The sequence below is a fragment of the Chiloscyllium punctatum genome, chromosome 6, assembly GCF_047496795.1.
Source record: "Chiloscyllium punctatum isolate Juve2018m chromosome 6, sChiPun1.3, whole genome shotgun sequence".
NCBI lineage: Eukaryota > Metazoa > Chordata > Chondrichthyes > Orectolobiformes > Hemiscylliidae > Chiloscyllium > Chiloscyllium punctatum.
Genome location: NC_092744.1, coordinates 82,249,233 through 82,273,959, shown reverse-complemented (window position 1 = coordinate 82,273,959; position 24,727 = coordinate 82,249,233). Strand labels below are relative to the sequence as shown.

Sequence of the window (24,727 nt, the reverse complement as noted above, 5' to 3'; positions counted from 1 at the left end):
CATTGCGGGACCTGAACCCATGCACCTAGCCCAACAATATTAACGTGCGCGCGCACACACACAGGCACTCACACATATACACAGAGACATACACAAACAGAAACACATTGACACACATGTGGACATACACACATATACATATAGGCAAACACACCTCCACACATAAGCACATGCATACACTCACATACACACAGACACACACACAGACATACACCACTCAGCGATAAATTCTAATAATTGTTCAGTAAAAAAGGGGACCTTTCAGCTGTTTTCGCCTCTGGATAATTTGTTGACAGAATTTCATCTTCATGTACCTTCCCCATTTCCTTTCCTTCTCCAACTCCCTTTTAAATGGCAGTCATGGAGTGTGTTACTCTGGGTGTTTCTAGGACCTAACAACCCTCTGAATCAAAATTGACTTTGGAACATTTCCATACAAGTACAGATACACCTGCCCACAATTCCTTGCTGGGTGTAAATTCTCAAACTGCGGGGCAGAAACATATGGACTCTCACACATCTGCACCCATTCTCTCCAGAGATTTCTATCCAACTGACAATTGACATCTCCACACTGTCATTCCTCAGCGCAACTATACTGCAACAGATATCCGTATTATTCACTGAAAGCTGATTGGAGGAATGATACAAACCGAGGCTGAACTCCAGTATCTCAGGCAAATTCGGATGGCGTTAAAAGAAAGTGTACACTTTGGGACTTTGTGCTGAAATTGAGTTTAAGATCAGACTCTGATTCTGTTCCAGATGAGGCCACCATCTCTGGTCCAAATGAAATCTGAAGGGAAATGAATGAACTCACGCCCCGCCCCTTTTTCTTTAACAATTCCTATTTCTGTTGGCAATAGAATTATCTTCCATCCCTAAAACTGCACATCTCACTTACCCAAACCAGATGTAGGAATCTATGGTGTGGGTGTGAATGACTATCATGATATACCCTCCCAAATTGTAACCTTCCATATCATTCCAGCAGTCAGAGAGCAGTTCATCTCAATTTACATAGAACATAGAAAAATACAGTGCAGTACAGGCCCTTCGGCCTTCGATGTTGCACCGACCCAAGCCCACCTAACCTACACTAGCCCACTATCCTCCATATGCCTATCCAATGCCCATTAAATGACCATAAAGAGGGAGAGTACACCACTGCTACTGGCAGGGCATTCCATGAACTCACGACTCGCTGAGTAAAGAATCTACCCCTAACATCTGTCCTATACCTACCCCCCCTTAATTTAAAGCTATGCCCCCTCGTAATAGCTGACTCCATACGTGGAAAAAGGTTCTCATGGTCAACCCTATCTAAACCCCTAATCATCTTGTACACCTCTATCAAATCTCCCCTAAACCTTCTTTTCTCCAATGAAAACACCCCCAAGTGCCTCAGCCTTTCCTCATACGATCTTCCTACCATACCAGGCAACATCCTGGTAAACCTCCTCTGCACCCGTTCCAGTGCCTCCACATCCTTCCTATAGTATGGCGACCAAAACTGCACACAATACTCCAGATGCGGCCGCACCAGAGTCTTATACAACTGCAACATGACCTCAGGACTCCGGAACTCAATTCCTCTACCAATAAGAGCCAGTACACCATATACCTTCTTCACCGCACTATTTACCTGGGTGGCAACTTTCAGAGATCTGTGTACATGGACACCAAGATCCCTCTGCTCATCCACACTACCAAGTATCTGACCATTAGCCCAGTACCCCATCTTTTTGTTACTCATGCCATTAAAACCCTTAATCTGAGGGGATCAACCTCAGATTTATAGAAATCCATCTCCTTCCAATCAATATGAATCCATCTATAATCCTATCTGCAGCGATTTTCGCAAATGCCTCATTGTACGATGTGTTTTTTTTATTTATTCACAGGATGAGAGTGTGACTGGATAGGCCAGAATTTATTGTCCATCCCTAATTTCCCGGAAGGAAGTTAAGAGTTAGCTACATCGTTAAGGGTCTGGAGTCACATGTAGGCCAGACCAGGTAAGGATGGCATTTTCCTTCCCTAAAGTGAACCAGGTGGGTTTTCCTGACCATTGACAATGGATTTATGGTCATCATTAAACTCCCAATTATGGATTTTTATTGAATTCAAATTCCACCTTCTGCCACAGTCGTGTTCAAACTCAGGTCCCCATGGACATTAATAATCCAGTGACAAAGCCACTAGATCATTGCCTCCCCAATAAAATCTGAAAATGTGTTGCTGGAAAAGCGCAGCAGGTCAGGCAGCATCCAAGGAGAAGGAGAATCGACGTTTCGGGCATTGGATGCTGCCTGACCAGCTGCACTTTTCCAGCAACACATTGTCAGCTCTGATCTCCAGCATCTGCAGTCCTCACTTTCTCCCCAATAAAATCCCCAAGGGCTCAACAACAGTTAATCAACAGTGATCAATCAGTCCTCAATCTTTCCAAAATGTAGGCATCAATTTCACTCCAATCTGTAAATATCTATCTACTTTCAATCTTCAGGGATCAATCTACCTGTGATCGAGTCATTCCTCCAAGTTCTAGTCTGTAGGGGGACTGGAATCCACTAGATCTGCGAACCTCAGCCTGATTGTAGCCTGTTCACCCCAATCAGTGGACAATGTAAAAGTCATCAGGTCTTGGGAGGTTTTCCTGATTACCTTAAATGACCAAGGATCAACCTGCCTGTAATCCACTGGCATTAATCGACTGAAATCAGTCTGAACTGTACCATCACGCTCACCGATTGCTATGACTGTGATGTATTCCACTGTCCTCCAGTATGGGTGGCATGGCGGCTCAGTGGTTAGCACTGTTGCCGCACAGCGCCAGGGACATTGGTTCGATTCCCACTTTGGGCGACTGCTTGTGTGGAGTTTGCACATTCTCCCCAGGTCTGCTGAGTGTTTTGGTTTCCTCCCACAATCCAAAGATGTTCAGGCCAAGTGAATTGACTAAGTTGCCCATAATGTCAGGGGTAAATATAGGGTAGCGGAATGGGACTGGGTGGGTTACTCTTTGGAGGGTCAGTGTGGACTTGTTGGGCCAAAGGGCCTGTTTCCATACTGTAGGGAACCTAATCACCTTTAAGGGAATTAGATTATCACAGGGAATAAAACTGACTTTGCCTCAGACAATGGGCAGGTATCATTACCACACATTGGGGAATGATCCGTGGACCAGTCACACAACAATGATCATTTGCCCCCTGGCTGGTTCTTGCAATCCTCTTAAAATGATTTCATCATTTTGAAAATCACAAAACGCAACATTCAATCTTAAAGTCCTTTCTCTGCTCCCCGTTTCTGGCTCCTTGTTCAATTCACTGCTCCACAATCCCTGTACCCTGCCTGTTATTTCCTGTTGAGTGCTCCCAGTTTTCCACTCAATATTCTCAATACCCTGCTCCCCATTCCCAGTTTCTTATTCTATGTCCCCTGTTCCGTATTCCCTGTTTCCACTCCCTGTCTTCCATTCCCTATTCCCTGTTACTACTCTCCATTCCCTGCTTCCTATCCCTTGTTTCCCACTCCCAATTCCCTGCATCCTATTCTCCATTCACTATTCCTTGTTCCCTGGACCCTACTGTCTTTTTCACGTTCCTTATTTCCTGTTACCTGCATACGCTTCCTTGGAGAGTCATAGATTCACAGAAAAGGCCCTTCAGCCCATGAAGACTGCATTAATACTAAAAGGGCGTTAGTCCCAATTTCCTGCACTTGTCCCAAATCCTTGAATGTTACGGTATTATTTGAAGTGTTCATCCAAATATTGTTTAAAGGTTGTAACATTTCCAGCCTCCACTACCTTTTAAGGTAGTGCATTCCAGATGTCCACTAACTGCTGAGTCTTAAACCATGGGCGTGGCTCCTGTTGGTTCTCTCACTCTCTTGTTGCATGATTTGGAGATGGACTGGGGTGTACAAAGTTAAAAATCACCCCACACCAGGTTATAGTCCAACAGGTTTAATTGGAAGCACTAGCTTTTGGAGCGTCGCTCCTTCATCAGGTGATAGTCACAACCTCCTGATGAAGGACCATCACTCCGAAAGCTGTTGGAGTATAACCTGGTGTTGGGTGATTTTTAACTCTCTTGTTGCAATTGGCAGTTTCCACTCTCTTTGGGGTGTTTATGATGAACAGACATTATTTACAGAATTCTTTTAGAACTCTGCACAGACTCAAAGTGTATTTCTAGGCCCCGAAGCCAAGAACTCTCATTTGCGCACAAGAACATTTCCAGTTTTGTTCAATTCAGTTTACTTCTCAATTGATACAGAAGGTCTCACTGACATCGTAGTAAGAACACAGGAACTAATTTCTGACAAAGTGCCTTGGAGAAAGATCGTTTCATGGGAAATTTATTTTTTTCATCTTATAATAATGATCTTTGTTTTTGAATCTTAAAAGAATTTCTTATGAACTAGCTTGATAAACTGAGGAATCTGATTAAAGAGGTTAATCACTGTGCTCATTTAGGATCTCAACAGTTTGGCCTTGTTTAAACAGAAAGAGCAAGGAATATGCGACACAGAAAGGGATTGTTAGAGACTGTAGAGTCAGTGAATTATAGTTGGAAGTGTGTGTCATGTGTTCATCTGTGTGTGTGCAGTGTCAGACATTATGTAGATGTGGCTGTGCATCTATATGTGCATCTGTGTGTCTTCGTATATGTGTGTATGTGTTTGTGTCTATCTGTGTGTTTGTGTCTGTATAAGTGTGCCTGGGTGTATATTTCTATGTGCATGTGTATCTCTGTGTGTGTCACTGTATATGTGGAAGTGTTCATATCTGTGCATCTAAGTGTGCATCTATGTCATTGCGAATGTCTGTATTGCAACTGTGTGAATATGTCTGTGTGTATATATATTTGTATCAGGAGTTTGACCCAGCAACATTGAAGGGACGGCGATATATTTCCAAGTCAGGATGGTGACTGGCTTAGAGGGGAACTTGTAGGTGGTGGTGGTCCCATGTATCTGCTGCCCTTGTCCTTCGAGGTGGAAGTAGCTGTCTGAGGATCTTTAGTGAATTTCTGCAGTGGGTCTTGTAGATAGTACTGCTGCTACTGAGCGTCGGCGGGGGAGGGAGGGAATATTGAAGGTTGTGGATGTGGTGCCAAACAAGTGAGCTGCTCTGTCCTGGTGTAGTGTTGATTTTCTTTCAAATTGTTGGAGATGCATTCATCCAGAATACCCAAGGAGTTGGCATGATACGTCAATCAAATAAAAATGGTGATGGAAATAGGTACTAAGTTAGCACAGCATTACAAGAGACCATGCTCTGGGCAGATGGCATTAGGTTCATGGATTGGGCATAAGTGCGTGCTGAAGGTTTGTTTTGTATTTCATCCAATCTGGAGAAGGAAGGTATCCTTTTGGTTTGGTCCCAGGGCCACCTATGGTGGAGGTAAGGTACCGCTAGGCCTGCAAACATGCATATAAAGTGGGTGAACGCAATGGGACTGACAAGGATAGTCACAAAATTGGACAAAATAACATGGAGTTTAAAACAGAGGTCAGTATTTGAACAAGTCTGGAAATGTTATTATAGAATTTATGCAGCTTGACTAATTCCCCAAAACACCCTCTTCACAATAGACTATGTGCATCTGTTTGTGTGTATGTGTGTTTTTATAGGAGTGTGTGTGTTTGCATATACAAAGACGTGTGTGCATGGGTATGTGTTTGTACAGGAATGAGTCTGTGTGTGCAGGTGTAAGTATGTGTGTGTATATATATATATATATATACACACACACATAAATACGGATGAGGGCATGCATTTGCAACTTTGTGTCTTTGGGTGTACTTGTCTCAATTAACATGTATGTGATTAGGACTCTGGATGCCTGTGCACAGGAGTGTGTGCGCAGGAGTGTGTGTGTGCAGGTGTGTGTATATATATGTCTGTATGTGTCTCTATGTGTCAGTGTCTGTGTGTATGTGTGTGTGTGAAGGAGTGTCTGAGTGTCTATGTCTGACTGAACGTATGTGAGTGTGCGCGTGCGTGTTTGTGTATGTGTCTTTGTGTGTGTGTGTCTGTGTGTGTGCATGTGTGTCTGTGTGTGTATGTGTGTCTTTGTGTGTATGTGTGTGTATGTGTCTTTGTGTGTGTGTGTTTGTCTTTGTGTGTGTCTGTCTGTATGTGTGTATGCGTGTCTGTGTGTATGTGTGTATTTATGTGTCTTTGTGTGTCTGTGTGTGTGTATGTGTCTGTGTGTGTGTATGTATATGTGTATATAAGTCTTTGTGTGTCTGTATGTGTGTGTATGTGTCTTTGTGTGTGTATGTGTGTCTGTGTGTATGTGTATGTGTCTTTGCGTGTGTGTATGTGTATGTGTCTTTGTGTGTGTGTGTGTATGTGTATGTGTCTTTGTGTGTGTGTGTGTATGTATGTGTCTTTGTGTGTGTATGTGTGTCTGTGTGTGTATGTGTCTTTGTGTGTGTGTATGTGTGTCTGTGTATGTGTCTTTGTGTGTGTGTGCATGTGTGTCTGTGTGTGTGTGTATGTCTGTGTGTGTGTATGTGTGTCTGTGTGTGTGTATGTGTGTCTGTGTGTGTATGTGTGTCTGTGTGTGTGTATGTGTCTTTGTGTGTGTGTATGTGTGTCTGTGTGTGTCTGTGTGTGTGTCTGTGTGTGTGTATGTGTCTGTGTCTGTGTGTGTGTGTCTGTGCGTGTATGTGTGTCTGTGTGTGCGTGTGTGTATGTGTGTCTGTGTGTGTATGTGTGCCTGTGTGTATATGTGTCTTTGTGTGTGTGTGTGTGTGTGTGTCTGTGTCTGTGTGTGTCTGTGTGTGTGTCTGTGTGTGTGTGTGTCTGTGTGTGTGTGTCTGTGTGTCTGTGTGTGTGTCTGTGTATGTGTGCATGTGTGTGTGTGTCTGTGTGTGTGGTGTGTGTGCGTGTCTGTGTGTCTGTGTGTGTGTGTCTGTGTGTGTCTGTGTGTGTGTCTGTGTGTGTGTGTCTGTGTGTGTGTGTGTGTGTGTGTGTGTTAGATCTGGGAACACCAACAGTGCAGATATAAAGTGGGCTCTATTCTCATTCCACAAATCCAACGACCGAGCGAGCTAAATTAACTCAGTAAATGTTCAGACTGAGGGCACTTCCAGGCTTTTGTGTCAGTCTGCAACTGAGCCTGACGACAGGTGTTGGCTGGCCGTTCCGTGTGAAAGTTGTGTTTGAACTTGAAACCGCTTTGATTGAAGGAGCTGAAATTCAAGCCCTGTGGAGCTGGACTGCCAGAGTCAACAAACAGAGCAGGGGGTATAGCCTGCAAAACCTCACAGAGTACACACACTCCAGTCCCCGTGACCAATCCACACTCCAACATCAAGTCTCTAATTTTACAAAACAGTCTACTCCTGACACGCAAATGCCCGATCAGGTCGGCACTGAACGTCTCCCGCACTCTGCCATCGGTGGGCCGTTTCAGTGGGCCGACAGACTCTGCCGTGTGGTCTCCTGTTCCACCTCTCTCTAACCTGAACCCTGTCCACACACAGAAAAAAGCACCTTCAGAATAAACGTGAAGAATCATTCCTTATAGCCACACAGCCTTACAGCACAGAAACATGCCTTTCGGCCCAACTTCTCCATGCCTACCACATTTCCCAAACTGAACCAGTGCCATTTCCTTGCGTTTGGCCCGTATCCCTCTAAACCTTTCCTATTCCCAAACCTGCTCAAAAGCCTTCCAAAGTTTGTATTTATATCTGCATCTACCACTTCCTCTGGCTGTTCATTCCATACGCACACCACTCTCTGCATACAACAGCTGCCTCCCAGGTCTGTTTTAAATCTTTCACCTATGCCCTCTAGTTTTGGAATCCCCTACCCTGGGAAAAGACCTCGGCTATTCCCCTTATCTATGCCTCTCATGATTTTATAAATTTCTATAAGGTCCCTCCCCACCACCCCAATACTGCCTCTGATACTCCAGGGAAAATAGTCCCAGCTGATCCAGCCTCTCCTTACAACACAAACCTTCCAGATCCTTGTCAATCTGCTTTGCACCCTTTCCAGTTTAATTACATCCTATAGGAGGGTGACCGGAATTGTATGCGGCACTCCAAATGTGGCCTGACCGATGTCTTGGACAGTCGGAACGAGACATCTCAACTCCTGTACTCAGTGCTCTGACTGACAAGCACAAATGTGCTAAACACCTCCTTCACTATTCTGTCTAGCTGTGTTGCCACTTTCTGCAGCCCTAGGTCTCTCTGTTCAACAACACTCCCCAGGACCCTCCCATTAACTGCATAAGCCCTGCCCTGGTTTGTCTTCCTAAAATGCAACACCTTGCATTTATCTGTCGAATCACAGACTCCTTACAGGGTAGAAGGAGGCCATTCGGCCCATTGAGCTCACACTGCCCCTCCAAAGGCAACCCATCCAGACCTACTCCCCTACCGTATCCCAGTACCCTGCTAATCCACTTAGGTTGCAAATACCTGGATACTATGGAACAATTTAGCGTGGCCAACCCACCCACCCAACCTGCACGTCTTTGGACTGGGGGAGGAAACCAGAGCACCCAGAGGAAATGGTTTCACAGTGACTTAAACAGGAATAGGTCCTTGGACTGTGTGTCCTAATATTCTTGTTATTGATGCTTTCACTGAGGGAGTGGATTTGAGACCTCTATAAAGTGCACAGTGTTGGGAATGTGACCAGGAAACAAGTTAATGCCTAACTAAGACTAGGCTGAATATTGATTTGAGTTCACTCAGGACAGGTGGCCTCCCTATTCATTGTATTAATCGCTTTTACAGCAGCCCCGAACTCATGAACCCCTGTGACAGGAGTCGAATCTTTTGTATGTTCTGTGACACGTCCTGCTCTCAGACAATCTACGACCCTGGTGTAAATTACAGCAGTGTATTGTGTGAGCCCTGCTCCCTACTTCAAAAACTTTCATCATTTTGTCTTCATTACATTTCAGCATCTCACATCCCTTGAGGTCACATATCAGACGCGGTTTTTTTTCTTGCTCTCTATTTGCATAACCTGAGTATCCCTTTTCCCTGAACACTGGAGACTAACTGGGGACAATTAGTCTCGCCCTCCACATGCAGTACCCTGTAAACATTGCCTGACCTTCCCAGGAGGAAGTCAATCAGAGTATCTCTTTCCCAGGGTCAACTCTCACTGCACTTTGATGTCCATTCAGACTGCTTAGCTGCTGGCAAAGGCATTTGATGTCTTGCAGGTGCATCTCAGGGCTAGGATTGCAAATGATTTGGGAGAGTCTCGCCCTCTCTGAGACGTTTAACTGGCTTTTTAATCCCCTTTCCCAGCAAGACGAGACTGCCAAGGGGGAGCTGACGTGAAACGCAGAGACTACACTGGTCCCAGCCAAGTGGATAATGGGTGCCCTTGCCACTCTCAAGAGGCTTGAGGGTAAAATCTAGGCTGGCACTCGGTGGGGAGCTGCTGGAAGTGCTGCTGTTCAGATGAGGCTATGTAAACCTTTTCTGTAAAAGAGATCCCGTGATCTATTTCTCAAGCAACTTCACTGAAAATAAAACAAGGGGAGCTGGTGATTATTTAAGGGAGCAGTCTCAGTACAGCTGGACTCCTGAACTTCCAACATTACGACAGCATTCTCGCTTGTCAAGCATTTTGGGCTATTCCAATGTCATGAAGGGCACTATCTAAAGGCAAGTCTCTCACGATAAGAATGGAAAATTTACAGCGCGCAATGAGACCGTTTGGCCCATCTTGCTGCAAGAATGCTCAGTCACGTCCCACTAGCTACCTCTTGGTGCGAAACTCTAGGTTCAAGTGCGTATCGAAGGACTTTTTAAATGTGATGAGGGCTCCTGGCTCTACCATCCTTTATAAGCCACCATCCTCTGGGTGCAAAGAAATCACCTCAAGTTGACTCACACCTTTGTGCCAATTACTACGTTAAATCCACATTTCCTGGTTATCGACCCCCTCTGTTAAGGTAAATAGGAATTTCCTATCCATTCTATGTCCCTCACAACTTCAACTAAGTCTCCCCTCAGCCCCCTCTAAGCCAAAACAAACAACCCCAGGCTACTGAATCTATCCTCACGGTTACAATTCGTTACTCCTGGCCTTCTTAAATCCCCTCGGTACCCTGTCCAGAATGGTCACGTCCATCCTGTTATACAGCCAGCAGGCCTGTAAACTGTACCATAGCTGTGGCTTCACTCGGGTTTCAGTCTGATAGTCCCATGATTTGTAGGTATCATTTATAAAGCCAGCATTTGTTATCCCAATTGCCCTTAATCTGAGTGGCGTGCTGGGCCATTTCAGGGGGTACATAAGAGTCTGTTCCTTGCTGTGGCTCTGGAGTCACACACAGGCCAGACCAAGGAAGGACAGAAGAAGGGCTTCAATGAAAACAGATTGGGTTAGTGCAACAGTCAATGACAATGATCATAATCACCATTACTGAGAAGAGCTTTCTATACCAGATTTAATAGCTGAAGTTAAACTCCACAGCTTCAAATCCTGACTGTGTGGAGTTTGCACATTCTCCCCGTGTCTGCGTGGGTTTCCTCCGGGTGCTCCAGTTTCCTCCCACAGTCCAAAGATGTGCAGGTTAGACAGGTTGGCCATGTTAAATTGCCCATCGTGTGCAGGATGCACAGGCTAGGTGGATTAGCCATGGGAATTGTGTGCTTATGAGGATAAGGTGGGATGCTCTTTGGAGGGTCAGTACAGACTCAATGCACCAAATGGCCTCTATCTGCCAGTGTTGGATTTTGTCCCCATAATAATTGGAGAACTAGCCCGGGTTGCTGACTTACTAGCCCAGTGGTATCCCTGCTGCGCCCCACCTTGCCCATGTGAACGTGGCATTGAGCTGCCTATTCCAACTCCCTGGTCCATCTCATATAACTGGCCCACAATTGCCCTGAGGGAGGGAGTTTCGGGATCTTGACTCAGTGACAGTAAAGGAACGTTGATATATTTCCAAGTCAGGAGTGGTAAGTGGCTTGGAGGGGAACTTCCAGAGGGTAGTGCTCCTATGTATCTGTTGCCCTTGTCCTTCTAGATGGAAGTGGTCATGGGTTTGGAAGGAGCAGTCTGAAGATCCTGGGTAAATTCCTGCAGTGTATCTTGTAGATAGTACACACTGTTGCAACTGAGGCATCAGCAGTGGAGGGAGTATAGTGTTATACTGCTCTAGTATAACGTCTCTGTTGTTTTATTTTTCTGTTTTGACTAATAAAGTGAAAGAAAGTGCTTTCTTAACCACTTGTTCAGCCATCTTCAAAACTCTGTGGACGTGCACTGCAGGATTCCTCTGTGTCTCTACTTTGCTCAGAACTCTACAAATGATTGTGCATTCGCTGGCTTGTTCCTCTTTCCCTAGATGTATCACTTCTCAAGCATTGGATTGAACTCCATTTGCCACTGGTCCGCCCCATCTGACCAGTCCTGCAGCTGAGCTACCAACCACAGTATCGATTTATTTACTGTTCAAGAAGTTCTTAATCATTTCCCGGATATTTAATCCTAACTCGTGGATACATATACACCACAAACCGCAAGGGACCCTTTCAAAACACGATTAGAAAAGGTGGGTGATTAAAATGAATGGTCTCAAACCCTCCCTTATCCTTATCCTTTCTATGTTTAAATCACAATAGAGCCTACACTTCAAAATATATCTCATTGGCTTCAATTAAGATTGGGATTTTCCTGAGTTATAAAACATGTTGATTAAACACAAGTTCGTTTGCGAACTGATTAAAATTGATTATGGGATATAATTCTGAATTGTAGGTTATGCCTTTCTTGATATATACCTTTGTCAAGATTGGCTGTGTGGCTCTACATTATATTCTGTCGTCTACGTTCTCATCTCAACTATCCCTTAAGGGAGTTGGTTATCCAAAGCTAACTGGTGTTTTGATAGGCCAGGAGCTTTGTTTAAATTGGCAATGTTTTTCACAGTTAAAATCAAAGTCAGTGTATTAAGGGACTGAATGAGTGCTGTTGAAATGCAGAAAATGCTCCCTGTGTCTGCCTGGATGAATTGATAGAGATATTCTTTCTGTGACTATGTTATCGGGTTCACGGCTCTCACTCAGTCCCACTCACAGCTGCTGTTTTCTCTCTTCAGTTCTCTGTATGAAAACATCTGTATTCCCATAAATCAACTCTCTCAGAGTCGACGAGCTCAAATAAAGCACATTCTGTTCACATCAGCAGCATGAAGTATTCAGAATCAACACAGGCTCCCAACCCTCCCGAGTCCATGGTCCAGCTTTGACAGCTCCCACATGTGACAGAATGTCTTACACAATCATCACCGAGGGTGGGGGGGGGATGAAATCCAGATAAATGGGGTGCAAGGAAGACGAGAGAGGGGCAAAACCGAGGGACAGTTACCTCATGTGTGTGGAATTTGCACTTTCTCCCCAGTGTCTGGGTGGGTTTCCTCCGGGTGCTCCAGTTTCCTCCCACAGTCCAAAGATGTGCAGGTCAGGTGGATTGGCCATGCCCATAGTGTCCAGGGATGTGTAGGTTAGGTGGAAAATCCATTGGGAAATGTGGAGATAGGGGTAGGACGCTCTTGAACAGTCAGTGCAGATTCAATGGGCTGAAAGGCCTCTTTCTGCATTAGGGATTCTGTCATTCCATGATTCTATGGAAGTGATAAAGCTTGCTGATGTGAAGAAGGGTGAGGGTAATTTAACAAGTCATATAATTATAAAATCTCTACATTTTAGGCCACTCAACCCAACGAGTCCACACTGGCTCTCCGAAGAGCAACCCACCCAGACCCACCCCACCCCCGTCTCCTCTCCCTGTAACCCTGCATTCACAACAGCTAATCCACCTTGTCTCAAACAGTGACCTTATAAGTCCACTATCCTAAAAAAACATTTTTTTATTTGAAAATCTGCTTGGCTAATCATCTTTAGGGAAGAAAAACTGCCCTCCTTACCCAGTCTGACCCAGCACATGACTCCAGTGTCACAACAATCTGGCTGATTCTTGACTCTGCGGTTGGAAATACTTAGCAACCAACTCAGGTGTATCAAACCACGACGAAGACCAAACAAAGAACAGAAAGATGACCTGGCATTGACCTAGGCACCCAAACGTATGACAAACAACACAGCCCTGCTGACCCTGCAAAGTCTTCCTGACTGACATCTGGGAGCTAGTGCCAAAACTGGAGAGCTGTCTTCCAGACTAGTCAAGCAACAGTCATACTCAGCGAATCATACTTTACGGTCAATGTCCCAGACACCACCATCACTGTCCCTGCATGTGTCCTGTCCCATCAGCAGGACAGACCCAGCAGAGGTGGTGGCACAGTGGGGGACAGTCAAGAAGGAGTTGCCCTGGGAGTCTTCAATATTGCCTCCAGACCCGATGAAGTCTCATGGCTTCAACTTAAACATGGACAAGCAAACCTCCTGCAGTCCTCCCTTGGCTGATGAACCGGTGCTCCTCCACGCTGGACATCACTTGGAGAAAGCACCGAGGATGGTAAGGGTACAAAGTGTGCTCTGGGTGGGCATTCCAAATCCCCACCATCAAGAGTGGCTTGGCAGCAGCACCACTGGTCAAAGCTGGTTGGGTCCAAAAGGAAATAGCTGCCAGACTGGGAACCAAGGGGGAACAAATATATACACTTGATCTCATTTTCATTCATCTATTTATCACAGACGGGTCTGTCCATGATCGGTTAGACTCGCCGCGGCACAGTTCTTTTGGAAACAATGTCCTGCCTTCACATTGAGAACACCTTCCGTGTTGCATGGTCTTGCTCAATAGGACAGACTTCAAACAGATCCAGCAACTCAAGGCTGGGCATCCATGAGTCACAGAGTCATAGGGAAACAGACCCTTCAGTCCAACCCGTCCATGCCGACCAGATATCCCAACATAGGCTTTCAGCCTCAGAATTGTATTCAACCAGAATCTGTAAGCTCAAGGCCCAAGCGATGCCCATTCCACCATCACCGTCAAGCTGGGAAATTAACTTGTCCAAAGGATAATGCAGGAGGATATGCCAGGAGCAGCACCAGGCATACCTAAAAACGAGGTGTCAGCCTGGTGAAGCTGCCAAATAGGATTACCTACATGCCAAACAGCAAGTGATAGACAGAGCGAAGTGACCCCACACCCAATGGAGCAGATCTAAGCTCTTGCAGGCCTGCCCCGTCCAGTCGGGAATGGCGATGGACAATTAAACAACTCATTGGAGGAGGAGGAGGAGGCTCCACAAATATCCGCATCATCAGCGGTGGAAGAGCCCAGCACATCAGTGCAAAAGATAAGGTGGCAGCTTTCGTAGCAATCTTCAGTCAGAAGTGCCGTGTGGATGATCCAACTCGGCCTCCTCCAGTGGTCCCCAGCATTATAATTGCCAGTCTTCAGCCACTTCGATTCACTCCATGTGAAATCAAAACAGGTACTGGATACTGCAAAGGCTATGGGCCTTGTCAATATTCTGGCAATATTTCTGAAGTCTTGCTGCTCCCATAGCCAAGTCGTTCCTGACCAGTTACAACACTGGCATCTACCCAACAATATGGAAAAATGTCCAGGTATGAACTGTACACAAGATGCGCTGCAGAAATTCACCAAAGATCCTCAGACAGCACCTTCCAAACCCACAACCATTTCCATCTAGAAGGACAAGGGCAGCAGATACATGGGAACACCACCCCCTGCAAGGTAACCTCCAAGCCACATTCCCATCCTGACTTGGAAATACGTTGCCATTCCTTCATTGTTCAAATCCTGGAATTCCCTCCCTCCCTGACATTATTGTGGATGCACCCACACCAAATGGACTGCAGTGGTTCAAGAAGGTAGCTCATCATCACCTTCTGGTGGGTAGCTAAGGACAGGTAATTAATGCTGGGTCCAACCAGCAAAACCCATTCCTCATGAATTGATTATAAAAAAAGAAACCGTCCAGAATCTGGACAATTCTGAAAAGTCAATATCACTATATTCACTCTCACTGCACTCTGTTCTTTTAAAAACCTGGTTGTAGGATGCTATGAATTTTTAAGTTTTTCATCCCATCATTTTCTGTCATACATTTCCTTTACAGATATTAATTACAAGGAGTTCCTCACACTTGGTTCCTCACAACTATCAACATATCCTTTATGTCTTCGAATGAGAGTATTTGTTCAACCTCTCTGTCGTTTCTTTAATCTTCACGATCATGTCTCCCATCTCTGCCTCAAAGGCATTTTTTTTTTCCATTTCTCTAATCTCTTCCTGTTTCCACACTTGTAAAAGCTCTTGCAATCTATTTTTATAGATCTTGCAAGTTTGCTCTCATTCTGTTTATCTCTCTTTATCAATTTCCGTATCACACATTGCTGGGTTTTGAAACGTTGCCAAACCTCAGCCTCACTACACGTTCCGGCAATATTGTGAACCTTCAACCTAGAATTATTTTGTTAACTTCTCTATGGTAGGGCTTGATCCATTTTCCGATGGAGGCTTTAATTCTTTCGGTAAATGCATGATTGTTGACATTTGTAAATTTTTTCAACTAATGAACCTTGGAGTGCAGGTTCATAGCTCCTTGAAAGTGGAGTTGCAGGTAAATAGGATAGTGTAGAAGGCATTTAGTATGCGTTTCTTCATTGAGTATAGGAGTTGGGAGGTCATGTTGTGGCTGTACAAGACATTGGAAAGGCCAATTTTGTAATATTGTGCGCAATTCTGGTTTCCTTCCGATTGGAAAGATGTGAAATTTAAAAGAGTTCAGAAAAGATTTACAATGATGTTGCCAGGGTTGGAGGATTTGAGCTACAGGGAGAGGATGAACAGGCTGGGGCTGTTTTCTCTGGAGTGCTGGAGGCTGAGGGGTGACCTTACAGAGGTTTATAAAATCATGAGGAACATGGGTAGGGTTAAATAGACAAGGTCTTTTCCCTGGGGTGGGGGAGTCCAGAACTAGAGGGCATAGGTTTAGGGTGAGAGGGGAAAGATATAAAAGAGACTAAGGAGCAACTTTTTCACACAGAGGGTGGTGCTTGTATGGAATGAGCTGCCAGAGGATGTGGTGGAGGCTGCTACAATTGCAATATTTGAAAAGCATCTGGATGGGTATATGAATAGGAAGGGTTTGGAGGGATATGGATCAGATACTGGTAAGTGGGACTAGATTAAGTTGGGATACCTGGTTGGTATGGATGAGTTGGACCAAAGGGTCTGTTTCCATGCTGTACATCTCTATGATTCTATAACTTTGATACAAGATCCAACTGTTTACATACAATGAATAGCTTTTAGGTCACTCTCAATATTATTTGTGCCATGAATTCAAAAAGCATGTTACACATGTTATTCAGTATAACATCTTTAATTTTAACCTTTAATTTTTACCTGGTGTAACCTTCTTTGCCAATGTTATGTTAATGTTGTCAAAATCTTTGACCCTTCTATATGCGAGTTGCTGAGTTTAACTCTGCTATACAACACTGACTTTCCTCTCCCGGGAAGTTGGCTCTGTTGAGAGCAATCTTGTTTTTGAGGTTTGTAGGTTCAAAGAAGCACAGGGAGAGGTCTCACAGGTATTCTGTCCAACATTTGTCACTCAATCTGCAAGATTATCACATTGCCATTTGTGGGATCTTGCTGTGTGCAAAATGGCTGCCACGCTTCTGAGATTGCAATAGTGGTTGCATTGGAAAACTTTCTGCCTGTTGTAAATCACTTTTGAGATGTCTGGTGACAGGCACTACATAAAGACAACTCTTTCTTTTCAACACCTTGACCATTCCTCCCCGTTACCAGCTTCAAGCCTGCAGGCATGGAGGAAATAATTTACAAGAGTAGTGCCAGAGCTGAAATCCTTCAGTCAGTTGGATAGATTGGAGACATTGGGATTGTTTCTATGGAGAGGACAAGTCTAAGAGGAAACTTAGAAGTCTGCAAAATAATGAGGGGCCTGGACAGAGTGGATAGGGAGAACCTGCTCCCGTTCATAAAAGGATCAAGAATCTTAAAAGAAGCAAGTTATTTGAAAGAAGGCATAAAAGAAGCAGCTTTGACGTGAGAGAAACTTTTAAGGTCATAGTTTAAGTCTGCAGTGCTCTGTCTGGAATCGTGGGGGAGCCGTGCTCAATTGAGACAGTCGAGAGAGCATTGGCTGGTTCATTAAACAGAAACAATCCTTAGGGTTATGGGGCAAAGGCAGGAGAATGGCACTAAGTCACAGTGATCATTAGGGAGCTGGTGCAGCCATGATGGGCTGAATGGCTTCCTTTTACCAGCCTAAAAGCTAGACCGGGGGTGGGGGGGTCCTTCCATTATTGTGGTGAAGTGAAAACAGTCCTGAAAGGTCAAAGGTGAACAAATGCTAAGGGTACCCTGAAAGGGACAATTCATGGCACTATTCATGACGTCCTTAACATTCCTTCCCTAGCGGCCCACAGAGGCCACTCAAACTTCCTATTATGTCGCAGTGAATAGAAATTACAGTTTTGTTCTGAGGCCCTGGATTGAGGACACACTTGGAGATAGCTTTCAGACAAATGGCTCTGAGGAGAAGGCGGCTGTCAGAGAAAGCAGCCTTTTAGAGACAGAATAACTGCTCATTGTGTCTGACAAGGCACATTCACAGAGATGGAGGTCACTGACCGGGTGTGACAATGGAGGGTCAGGCGTTCACCGACAGACCAGTCGAAAACCTTGAAGAGGTGGGGATACAAAACAGCCCCGGCTCAGGGATGGGAAGGATTGGGATTGGAACAAATCAACAATGCCAAGGGATAACTTTGGCACGGTGATAATATCACCAAGGCCCAGACTGTTCTGGGGACATCGATTCAAAATCTCACTCTGGCAGCATTTCGACTCAATGAATTGAACCTCGAGTTGAAAGATAATCTTAGTGATGGCGACTGTGAAACTATCATTCATTGTCATAACCCATCTGGTTCACTAATGTTCACAGGGAAAGGAAATCTGCCATCCTTACCTGGACTAGCCTACATGTGACTCCAGACCCACAGTGATGTGGTTGACTCTTAACTGCCCTTTGTAAGTCTGCAAGCCACTCAGTTCAAGAACAATTAGGGGTTGGCAACGAGACAAAAGTCATTTTTTGGTTGCAAATTATTTTCCATTGGGTGTGGGCATCTCCGCGGTGCCAATGTTTATTCCTCATCCATCCTCACTCTGAAGAAAATGAGCTGGTGAGCTGCCTACCGGAAACACTACAGCCCTTGGGATGTAGATACATCTCCCATGTGGTTACGGAGGGAATTCCAGGGTTTCGACCCAACAACAGTGAAGGAATGGCAATCTATTTCCAAGTCGGGATTGTGAGCAAGTTGGAAGGGAACGTGTCTGGGCTGGTGTTTCCATGCATCTGCAACCATTGCCCTTCTAAATGGAAGTGTTTACGGGTTGAGAAAGGGCTGTCTGAGGATATTTGGTGAATTTCTGCAGTGCACCTTGTAGATAGTACACACTGCTGTTATTGAGTATCAGTGGTGAAGGCACTGGAAGCGTGTGAAGGTGGTGCCAATGAAATGGGTTGCTTTGTCTTGGATTACGTGAAGCTTCTTGAGTGTGGTTGGCGTTGCACCCATCCAGGCAGGTGGGGAGTATTCCATCACCCTCCTGACTTGGGCCTTGTAGATGGCTTTGGGAAGTCAGGAGCTGAGTTACTCACTGTGGTATTCCTAACCTCTGACCTGCTCTTGTAGTCACTGTGTTTATGTGGCCAGTCCAGTTGAGTTTCTGGTCAGTGGTAACACCAAGGATGGCGATAGTGGGGCATTCAGTATTGGCAACACCATTTAATATCAAGGCATTGATTGATTTGAAGTTAGCAAATACAAACCATTATCCAAAAGGAGAGAGAGAAAATTGGAGGGATTATTTATCATGGACATGGCAACAGGCATTTGAAAAATCAAAATTTGAAGAGGTAGAGTCGATACGGTTTTATGAGAGAGTAAATCGATTTGATTTTTTTCCTGGTATGGTAAGCACAGGAAATAAGGAAGAGTTAAGAGGTCTGGCATCACTAAGGTAATGAACAGACAGGTCTTGGTTCAAGTGAAATGCTGGGATTGGTTGGTCAGAGAAGGTGCATTGATCATGTGATCAGACAGATTGATTGTCGGCCTGTAAATCCTCCCAATAAACCAGAAAGGGGCAGTCTGCTGCTCTGTACAACCACAGCAGTATTTTGCCCCACAATTGGACCAATTCAATGGGCCGCCCCTTGGAATTACAGGGACAGACTGATAAGGGAGAACCAGTGGATGTAGTATATTTGAACTTGCAGAAGGCATTCCATAAAATGCAACATGTCATTGTTACGTAAAGTACAACTCGGGACAATATATTTGCACTGAATGAGGAATGATCAATGGACAAAACAAAACATTAGAATTAAGTGAGGATGACACAGTGTTACTGCTGGATGGCTGTATGATGCATCCAGGTTTGCTGACAGTGGTGGGGGCATGAACTAAAGGAGGCTACAAATGGATATCCACAGCTTAAGTGGTTGGCTAAGAAGATGGCAGGTGCAATATAACACTGGGGGAATGTGAAAATTTCAACTTTCTCTCTGAAAGTGGGTGAAGGAGTGGTGAATGTTGGCAAGCAGAGAGATCTGGGTGCCCTAGTTCCCAAACTGCAGTGAGTTAACATGTAGCCAGTGTAACTAGATAGTTTGTTTTGTGAGGGGATTGGTTTGAAAAAGTAAGAAAGCATTGCTGCAATTGCATATAACATTAGTCAGATCATATCTAGGGAAATGTGAATAGTTTTAGTTTCTTTACCGAGAAGGATATATTTATCTTGGGAGGAGCACAGTTGTTGCAATTAGTTCTTTGAGGAGAAATTGAATAAAATGGGTGTGCAATCTCTGAAGGTTACAACAATTAGGGGCGATCTAATTGAAACATAAAATTCATAAAAGAGACTAGAATTAGCAACGCCCAGCACAAGCTGGAAGAGCTTTGGCAGCATGGTGGTTCAAGGGTTAGCACTGCTGCCTCACAGCACCGGGGGCCCAGGTTCGATTCCACCCTTGGGTGACTGTCTGGGTGGAGTTTGCACACTCTCCCCTTGTCTGCGAGGGTTTCTCCCACAATCTAAAGATATGCAGGTTAGCTGGATTGGCCATGCTAAATTGCCCAAAGTGTACAGGCTAGGTGGGTGAGCCATGGGAAATGCAGGCTTATGGGAATGGGGTGGAATGCTCTTCATGACGGGCTGAATGGTCATCTCCCACACTCTAGGGATTCCATGAACAGCACCTCATTTTCGTCCTTGCCTCAGAGTTTTAGCCTGGAACCAACCTGATTAACACTCTCAGCCACTTGCAGAGATGTATGATCTGACACTCCACTAATGCCAGTTGTATGACCTTATTTGATCTCTCTGCATCTGTGTGCCCTGCACTTGACGAAGGGGCTGTGTTCCGAAAGCTTACGTGATTTCAGATAGACCTGTTGGAGTATAACATGTCTGGTCTGACTTTGTAGTACTCTCCACTGCTGAATGCAGCGGAGGCCAAGTCACTGGGCATGCTTAAGAAAGGTCGAAATAGATTGGTTGGACGCCAAAGGCATTTAGCGGGTACAGGGAAAGAGTTGGAGAATGTCACTGAGATAGAGAATTAGCCATGACCATATTGAACATTGGAACAGACTCGAAGGCCCGAATGGCCTGCTCCTATTTCAGTGTCCTGGTGGCCTGCCAGCTGTGTGTTTAGCACCTCCTCCCTATTGGACAGGGTCAACAAAGGCCTGAGGCCTGCTTCTTATTGGACAGGAACACAGAGACAGCTGGAAAAGCTCAGCAGGTCTGGCAGCAGCTGTGGAGAGAAATCAGAGTGAGCCTTCCTCCGAACTCCTGTCTCTGCCTCCACAGTTCTTTTGGTTCCCATTGGACAGCGCCTGGGGGAGCTGCCTATTGGAAAGGGCTTGGACCCTGTCCTGGCCCTACTCTTCATGGTCTCCTGAGTTGCCTATTATTTTCAAATACATTCTGGTTTGCTATTCTGGTAGTTGCATTCTTGTGCAACCTCATTATAGAGAGTAGCGGAGCCTATGGGAAAAACAGGGTTAGGGCAAACCATCTAAAATATCAGCAAAATTTGAAACAAAAATCATAAAAAGCCACAGATGATGGCACAGTCCAAGTTAATGTTAAAATTATATATTTGAATGAGTACAGGAGTTGGGAGGTCATGTTGCGGCTGTACAGGACATTGGTTAGGCCACTGTTGGAATATTGTGTGCAATTCTGATCTCCTTCCTATCAGAAAGATGTTGTGAAACTTGAAAGGGTTCAGAAAAGATTTACAAGGATGTTGCCAGGGTTGGAGGATCTGAGCTACAGGGAGAGGCTGAACAGGCTGGGGCTGTTTTCCCTGGAGCGTCGGAGGCTGAGGGGTGACATTATAGAGGTTTGCAAAATCATGGGGGGCATGGATAGGGTATATAGACAAAGTCTTTTCCCTGGGGTGGGGGAGTCCAGAACTAGAGGGCATAGGTTTAGGGTGAGAGGGGAAAGATATAAAAGAGACCTAAAGGGGCAACTTTTTCACGTAAAGTGAATGGAATGAGCTGCCAGAGGAAGTGGTGGAGGCTGGTACAATTGCAACATTTAAGAGGCATTTGGATGGGTATATGAATAGGAAGGGTTTGGAGGGATATGGGCCGGGTGCTGGCAGGTGGGACTAGATTGGGTTGGGATATCTGGTCGGCATGGACAGGTTGGACCGAAGGGTCTGTTTCCATGTTGTACATCTCTATGACTCTACTACCTGAGGTGGGGGGGGGGGGGGGTGAGAATGCCTGATCTCTGCTGGGGGTTGGGGGGGGCAATGGCTCAATACAGATGTGAAGCAGGGATCCCGTGTCCCTCTGGTTCCCAGTCAGACAGTGTCTCTCTCTCTCTCTCTCTCTGGTGGACCCAGGAGCTGGTGGATCCACCCTGGAGGGGAGGAGGGAATGGGAGGTGTTGAGACCGAGACAGTGAATGTACATTATCTCTGGGGCACTGAAGGTGCCTCTGTTCGCTGGATAGCCGTCTCTCAGGCGCAGGAAGTTTTTGGAAAGCTCCCTCCGGTTGCCGTGGCACCTCGCGTTCCTTCCTCACTCTCTCACTCCCCGCTGTCCCCCTGCACCGTTGCATCTGCGCTGAGACACCCCATTGTGCGTGTGAGGGATCAGTCACACTGACAACTCTCTGAGGGGGGCTGTTATAATGGAACCACTCACACACACATGAATATGATAGAGCTCCTCTTAGCAAGATTTAGTAGGTGGAGGGGGGGGGGGGGGGTGGTGGGAGAGGGGAAGGGTGTGGAGGGAACTGTTGTAAAACAAATTCTTTTCATTCCACACACAATGAGCTCCCTCTGTTGGCTACCGGACAATAGCCGGTTCCCCTCTGGCTATATAGGGGCAGCAGCCTGCAGAGAGCACACGGGGCAGGGTGACGGGCGGTGTGTGGACATCGAGCAGCGCTTGGGAGATGTTACTGGGTCCAGGGTGAAAAGCACTGGCCCTCCCCCTCCCCTCCCCGGACCTGGATCAGTAGGCAGTGTCAGAAGCCCCCTTCCCACCCTCCAAGACCGACAGCAGTCCCAAGACAAGCAGGTAAGGGCTAGCCCAACTCTCCGGGCTGGGGGGTGGGGTGGGGGGAAGGCAGAGTGGAAACAGAGAGAGACAGGTGGGTGACAGGTAATAGGGACAGGGGGGAGAGGGGCGGGGTGGGGGGGAGAGGGGTGGGTGGAGTTGGTTCAGAGATAGAGGGGATGCAGATGGTAGGAGTGGGGAAAGAGAGCTGGATGGAGAACAGCAATTATCCACTGAGGATGGGAGAATCTGAATAAAAGAGCACACACGTGCATACAATATGAGCGAGATGGGGAGGAGAGAGAGAGAAAAGTTTATCCAGGATGTATTTTTTTTTGTCCTACTTTTGAACTACTAGCAGATTGGGAATTAGGCAGCACCTTATCACCCTGGGACTCCCTACGGTGAGGCCTGGCGACAGTGACAGATCAGCCTCCCCGTTTTGGTGCAGAGACAAAGCAGCATCTCACCGGCAATAGCCCTGCCTCAAGACCAGCTGTAGGAACTACATTCATTCCAAAAGGAACGCATTAAGCAGCAGTGACAAGGGAACGAGCTATAAAAGAGAGGAATTACAAGGTAGAGGAGGGTCATCCGGGAGGAGGTTTGAAGATATAACACGTTGGATGTGGGAGGGAAAGAGACGGGGGTGGGGGGGGGGTGGGGGGGGGGGGGAGAAGTCGAGAAATGGATGGGAGAGAGAGAGAGAGCAGATAAGGGAGGGAGAGGGGACAGACAGACGAGTGTTAGAGGGAGGGCAGGTAGTTTGTAAAACGGGGGAGGGGGGGAACAGGTAGAAATGAAAGGGGCAGGGAAGGAGTGGGAGAGGGAGAAGAGGGGGGGGGGAATAAAGAGATGGAAGATAAAAGAAAGGGGGAGAGAGAAGCCGGAGAGAAGGAAGTCAGCGAGAGAGAGAGAGAGAGAGAGAATACAGATAAAGGTCAGAAACAATTGGGAAAGCAAGAGACAGTACCAGGCAGTGAGGGGGAGACATAGGGGGAAAGGACAACGGAGAAGAAAAACGAGGATGAAAAGGGAAAGAACGAAATATGGAAAGAACGGGGGAGGGAGACGGTATGAAAGAGGGGGAAGAGAATGGAAATGGGGATAGAGACAGAGAGTTCAGGATCAGGAGAGAGAGATGGGAACAGGGAGAGAGGGAAGCAGAGGGAGGGAGATGTACACCCCCCCCCCCCCCCACCGCATTAAAAAACAGAGGGACAGGCGGCAAATAGAGGAACAGTAAAGAGTCAGTGGGGATCACAATAGACCAGAAGATCAGAGAGGAGAAAGGAACAGGCTGCAAGGGGTTAAAAAGAGGAAGACAAAGGCAGACGCGGGAAATATGGAGCAGAGAGAGAGAGAGGATCAGTTCACAGAGGGGAAAGGAGCAGGGGACGGGGGGGGTGGGGGAAACAACAGAGGAAGCTGCAGAAACTTCCGTGAAGTCAGACAGAGTTAACGTCTCGAGTCCAAAGCGACTTCTTCCGATTAGGATTGATAGCTAGAGAAAGGACAGCGATAGAGGAGGAGAGAGAGCATGCAGATTTTCTCTGGCACGGGAGGTGATATTCAGGTGTGAGTTTGCTCCCGGGGGGGAGGGGGTTAAAAAAAATCAGGGCTTATTCTGTCTCACTGCTGCCTCCCCCTGATCAAAGCCTGAGCTGCAGCGTTGGAAGTGCCTCTGAGATTGTGACAATCTGACGGATCAATGAGTTGGTTTGGCTGGACGTCAGGGATGTGAGAGTGTGATGAGGAATCTAGGTTAGACCAGGCTGCTCCGATCTCCGTGTTGGCTGGCTGAACCTCTTACCGAATCTCTGCAAATCACGCCGCAGAAAATTGGAAGATCGCTGACATTGTGTGAGGGAACAGCCAGGGGAGACATTACACAGCCAGCACTCTGTCTGATCAAACTGCTCGGTAGGTCATCGAGTCACAGAGATGTATAGCTGCTCCATGCTGACTAGATATCCCAACCCAATCTAGTCCCACCTGCCAGCACCCGGCCCATATCCCTCCAAACCCTTCCTATTCATATACCCATCCAAACACCTCTTAAATGTTGTAATTGTACCAACCCCCACCACATCCTCTGGCAGCTCATTCCATACACGTACCACCCTCTGTGTGAACA

The 24,727-nt window shown here is 46.2% G+C and overlaps 2 protein-coding genes across 3 annotated transcripts in view; one reads left to right on the top strand and one right to left on the bottom strand.

Annotated features, from left to right (window-relative positions):
* Nucleotides 1-24,727, bottom strand: part of LOC140479140 (LIM and senescent cell antigen-like-containing domain protein 2) — a 174,265-nt gene that overhangs the window by 24,394 nt on the left and 125,144 nt on the right. The window lies entirely within an intron of this gene.
* LOC140479139 (uracil nucleotide/cysteinyl leukotriene receptor-like) overlaps nucleotides 22,412-24,727 on the top strand; it is a 32,511-nt gene continuing 30,195 nt past the window's right edge. Inside the window, exon 1 of the mRNA XM_072573090.1 lies at nucleotides 22,412-22,611. The gene's annotated coding sequence lies outside the window, so the exon portion shown is untranslated. The remainder of the gene's footprint in view (nucleotides 22,612-24,727) is intronic.